Raw genomic sequence first — 6,049 nt, forward strand, 5'->3', positions numbered from 1 at the left:
AAGTAGGTGCCTTAGACCACTGAGCCATCTCTCCAGCCCCTGTCTTTCTTCTTTGATTCTAGCCATTTGATGAAAACTCAGTAGGGCAATATTACCAGTAATCGATCCTTCCTTCCTTTGTCCTCCCTTCCTTTTTCCTTCTCTTTCTCTCATTTCCTTTCTTATGCTACTATGTCGCATCAAATTCTTTAATGGATCCTTGAACTGTTTTCTTATTAGAGGATAAATGTTAGTATCTCATATTCTTCTTTCTGGGTATTATTTTATCCATTCATCTAGTTTACATCTGAAAATAACACATCAAGCCATAAATGATAAAAAATACAAATACATTTGCTATATTCATATAGTGTATAATGAAATGAAAACAAAAACATACAGTCATATATGAATTTCCTATATATCATGCTGAGAGAAAAGGCCTTGAGGATAAAAAACACTTACAGAATTGCACATATATTTAAGTGAGAAAAGAGGCAATTTAATCAGCAGGCCTATTATATTTCAAAAATTGTGATAAATTTTGAGGATAATGAGTTGCTGAAACACAAAACTAGCCACTTATGATATGGGAAATGATTAATATCAACCTATGCTTTATATTGGTCCAGAACTTTTACAGTTTTAAACATTTAACAAAGAAACTTTTGAGTGATTAATGTTTGAGAAGCCCCAGGAAAAAATATGTGAGTCTAGTAGGAGAGGGACATGGAAGTGTTTTCGGTGTCTGGAGAAGAAACAAAGGTCATGAATCTTCTGTAAAGGACAGCATAACACAGAAAATGTGCAATGGAGGAAATGATACTTTAGTTGATGAACTTGACAAGGTAGATTGTTTTTAGCACAGAAGTTGAAAGGCATTTCAGGTAGAGGAAATATTTCAAGTACAGAGTTCTGGAACTCAGGATTTTACAATGGGATATACTGAAGTACAGCAAGAAAAATGAACAAACCCAGAACCTAGAAACCTTTTTAAATATTTACTTTTAATCAATTTTGACATAGCCTTTTAGGCAAGGGAGTTATTATGGAGTAAATCTTCAGTCACTGTGGATCTTTTGATTCCTGTATAACAAAAATTAATAATAATTTGTCAAGCAAAATCTTAAAGTTTTATTAGAATTACTTTTCCAGTGATATGGTATTCAGGTTATATCTTCCTACTAAATTTTGATCCATAAATGACACTTTCTCAAATTTAGTAATTTTCAAAGTTGATTATAGTAACTTCTTCAAATATTCCTGAATAATATCATTTTCATGATAAAATTTAGTGGTGATATTGAGAGAAGGGTGGTTGGTACACCTTACAGAAATGACATAATTTGGTAGAATTGGGATATGTATTCATATTATAACATTTAATATTCGAAGTATGTACTCCAGAGTACACAGCTTTTTGCTCTTAATTGATGCTGAACAAAGGCATAGACAGTTGCAAGTCAGTACTCTTATGAATGAAATGAACAAAACAATAAATCATGCTGTATAATGACATTTAAAGACATTTTTCCCTTAGGAGTATAATAAAAATGTTACATTTTCTATATATTTTTTGCTGTTCTTGTTAACTTGTTTCTAATGTCAATAATCAAACGTATTATAGTTCATTCTTTACCTCAATCAGAATGACTTGACTAAATTTTTTATTTCAGAATAACATTTCTGGACAACTAGAAAAGAATATATTCCAGTGAGCCAGTGAGTCCATCCCAGAATCAAGGTGACAAACTCATAAAAAAGTCAAAATATTCTTGTTTAAATTGAATTAAGGTGCCTGACTGGAAATGTCAATAATGTTGTGGGCCATAAAAATATTTGAGATAGTTTACTGTGTTTTATGTTTTTTTTTATTTTTAGCCTAATTCCTCCTGAGATTACACATAATTAAAATTACTTTTATGTTCTAAACTTGAGATGCTTCAAGAATTCTTAAAAGGAATTCAATATTTCTAGCATATTAGAGTCTTTTTTTCCTTTCTTTCAGTACAGGTATGGGAAAGTTTTTGAACTGGGAGTGACTGTATGATTCAAGAACACATTTAGGGCTTCAGCTTTGGTAAAAAGTTATTACTGTTACAACCAAAAGCTTGAGCTCCAGGAAATCTTACTTGAAATGCTTCCTCTACTTGAAAATCGCTTTGACTTCTTTTTCTGTGGTACTGGTAATTGAACCCAAGGGTTTCTGAGTTATATCCTTAGCCTTTGTTTACTTTTTTTTATTTTGAGATCAAGCCTCATTAAGTTCCTTAGGATGAACTCAAATTTTCAATTCACCTATCTCTCCTTCTAGAGGTTTTCATTCATTTTATAGATTTTTCTGTCATGATATCTCCTTTGTTTCTTCACAATTATTATTATTATTATTATTAGTTATTCAACTGATTTTTACCTTTCTGACTTGTGCTGTTACCTTTGGTCATTTTTAAGGTGGCAAAGCATATGAAGAAGTATGCCTGGTATAGAGAGAGATGTGTGTCATGGAGTTGTTTTCCATGGGCTGATTTTTTTTTTTGAACTGGGTATTGAACTCAGATCCTTGCGTTTGCCAGTCAAGCATTTATCCTACTGAGCCATCTCCCCGGCCCCCCCGTGGGCTGATTTTGAGATAATTATTAGATGACCATTTGAGGATGTGATAACTGACTCTAATTCCTAAAATGTAATGCCTCATCATTAATTATGTTGCATAACACATGTAGTTTCCAGTGATACCTTGTCATCTATCTTCAAGCTTCAGAAAGCTGTTTCTTGTGATGTTTGGGACTATAAAGTTTGGGAATGTGAACTCTGCTGAAGTTCTTTTCTTGTGAATTCAGTACAGGGTCTACAGAGTCTCACTACACAGACCAGACTCAAGGTAATCCTCCTGTTTTCAGCTGGAATTACAGGTGCACACTATGCACTCTACCACATCGTCTCAAACTCCATCTCAGAGTGCCCCGGGGGTGAGGCCAGCATGGAAGGCCATGGATTAAATCCCAGCCCCTGCCCTCTGCCTAAGCAGTCTGCTGTTTTAAGAAGTTTTGTCAAAGCAATATAAACCCCTGTAAAATTCAACAAATACAGACTAAAGGTGTATATACAATTCATATATTATAGAACTGTAAATAAAATAAATGTAGAAAGATAGAATTAGGGGCCAGGGAGATGGCTCAGTGGAATAAGCACTTCCCTGGCTAGCACAAGGGCCTGAGTTCAATCCCTGGTTCCGCAAAAAAAGTAAAAAGTAAAAGATAAATAAATAAAAAAATAAAAAATAAAAGCAAATTTAAAGGGCTGGGGAGATGGCTCAGTGGAATAAGTGCTTCCCTGGCAAGCACAAGGGCCTGAGTTCAATCCTTGGTTCTGAAAAAAAAAAGAAGAAGAAGAAGAAAGAAAGAATTATATCAGACTTGGGGCCAGGGAGATAGCTTAGTAGAATAAATGCTTATTTGGCAAGTGCAAGGTCCTGAGTTCAATCCCTGGTACCAACAAAAAAAATTATATCAGACTCAAAAGCTTTTAAGCAGAACTGTGTTAAGCATATCTTGCAACATATATTTAATGGTGACAGTGTCCCTCAGGTTTATTTGCCTAAGAAATATTTTAATATCTACCTATTACTTTTTGAATGATAAGTTTACTATGCATAGTTATTGTGGATTATTATTATTATTCAATGCTATATATATATATATATATATACACACACACACACAGACACAGACACACATATTCAGAGAGGGAATTTCCTATTTATGATTAGACACATTACTTTTACTACCTTTAAAATCTGTTTTCACACAGTTTGATTATAAATAAAGCAAGAAGGTCATGGGGAAGAATGTTTACACTGTGCTGTTGTACCCTGAGAACATGTGACTTGGCTTTGATTTTTGTAATGACTCACAGTTCAGGGTTTGCCTTGAGTTTGATTACAGACGTTTCCTTGGCCTTTTTATCAATGCTGAGATTGTTGAGTCTCGCAAAAGGAAATTAATGTGTTTTCATTGTTTGTATGATAGTTTTATCACATTAGACAGAATTATCATTTTATATTTATTTGGAGATTAAATAAGGTTAAAATGGCCTGGTGAGATGGTTCAGTGGTCTAAAGCACCTACTTAGAACAAGCTAAGTTAAGCAAAAGCACAGGGACCTCGGTTCAATCCCCAGCACCACATGCCAGCCAGCCCCGCCCCCTGGTGGGCTGAGCTGGCCACACACACACACACACACACACACACATAAATAAATAAATTTAAAAAAAAATAAGGTTAAACTATAACAATTAATCTTTTTTTATTAAAACATACTAACCAAGCATTTACTTTGACTTTGCTGAACTGGTTTGAGTTGTCAAGGCTTTGCTATAATTAATATTTTTCAAGAAGTTCAAGGTAAGTAAACAAAGAGATTAAATAAAGAGAGGGTGCCAAGCCAACTTCTTACAGCTGGGTCAAAGTCTTAGAAGGACAAATACCCATCACCTGAGGATTAGATGAAAAAGATGTGGTATTTTTATACAATGGAGTATTACTAAGCTATAAAGAAAGACAAACGTGAAGCCTTTATAGGTAACTGGATGCAACTAGAGGCTATACTCATAAGTGAAGTAAATCTGGCCCATGTGTGTAATATCATATTATCTCCCTAGTGTAAGAACCTGAAAGAAGAAATAAAACCTGAAAGGCATAATAGATACAGTAAAACAGGAAGAAATTGAATTTAAGGCTTAAACCATGAACATGTGAGAAAGGAGAAAAGATAGGAAAAAAGAAGGGGGAAAAGCATGGGAATATATATATATGATGGCTGAGGGTATTGCACTAATAATTTCCATCAGTTTTTTTTTAAATAGCACTTAATGTTTGGAATTTTCACCTTCACTAACTCTGTATGTGGACATTTGCAATCTAAGCAACTACACTGAGAACAGTAATGTGTAATGTAGCCATCAATCACTATGTATCAACTTGATACAGTTGTGGAGCAGACTTCTAGGCTTATCTATGTAAGTCACAGACGTGTGACCATAGGACCTATTTCTGGTTCCTTGTTCCTTCTCTGGTGATGCTCCTCTGCTTTGCTTTCAACTCACCATGATGTGCTCTTACACATTCTTATACCATATTTATACTTTGGAGCCATCCTACCATGGACTGAACTCTGAAACTATGAGCCAAATTGGCCTCTCCTTTTCAAAAATGTGAATGTTGGGTAATTTGTCCCAGCAATTGGAAAGTTGACCAATACAAACATTTTCCAACCTTTGCATATACAGTAATGCCTTAGCTTATGAACACTTCTGTTCACAATTATCATTTGCAAACAAACATTCACCAAAATTTTGTTTCTTTTTGCAAACTTCACTTCAGGTGACAAACATAACAGAATACTGGACCAAATTAAAGTGAAAGACCAAGATATCACAGTATATTATTATACTTTCTCTTGATTGCAAGATTTCTGTTAAGAAATTCACTGATTTATATGGATTTTTGTATATTTGTTACTATTTAATTTTCCTCCACTGTTTTTAAAATACTTTCTTTCACTTTGCAAGTTTGATTACAATGTGTCATAATGGAGTTTGTTTTGAGTTATTATACTTTGGAAACTTTTCAAGTTCATAAATCTTAATGTCAATATATTATTCAATATGTATGAATTTTTCAATAATTTTTTCTTTAAATAGATTTCTGCCTATTCTCCTTCTGGTGTTCCTATACTGTGTAAATCAGCTTGATTGATAGTATCTTAAATATTCTATAGACTTCAAACTTTCATTATTTTTCCTTCCTCTAAATTGCTTAATTTCAAATGACTTGTATTTGAATTTATTGATTTTTTTCATTTTACATTCAGTAGCAGGATTGCACTATTGAAGGTCTCTGCTACATTTTAAAATTTTATTTATTGTATTCATTAGCTCCCAATTTTTTTTGACAAAACCAGAGATTGAACTCCGGACTTTGCACTTGCCAGGCAAGCAGTTATTCTACTGAGCTATCTGCCTGGCCCCATTGTTTTTGATTCTTTTAAATAGTTTCTCTTTCTTGAATCT

Source organism: Octodon degus, unplaced genomic scaffold, assembly GCF_000260255.1.
Source record: "Octodon degus isolate 3935 unplaced genomic scaffold, OctDeg1.0 scaffold00278, whole genome shotgun sequence".
In the NCBI taxonomy this organism is placed as follows: domain Eukaryota; kingdom Metazoa; phylum Chordata; class Mammalia; order Rodentia; family Octodontidae; genus Octodon; species Octodon degus.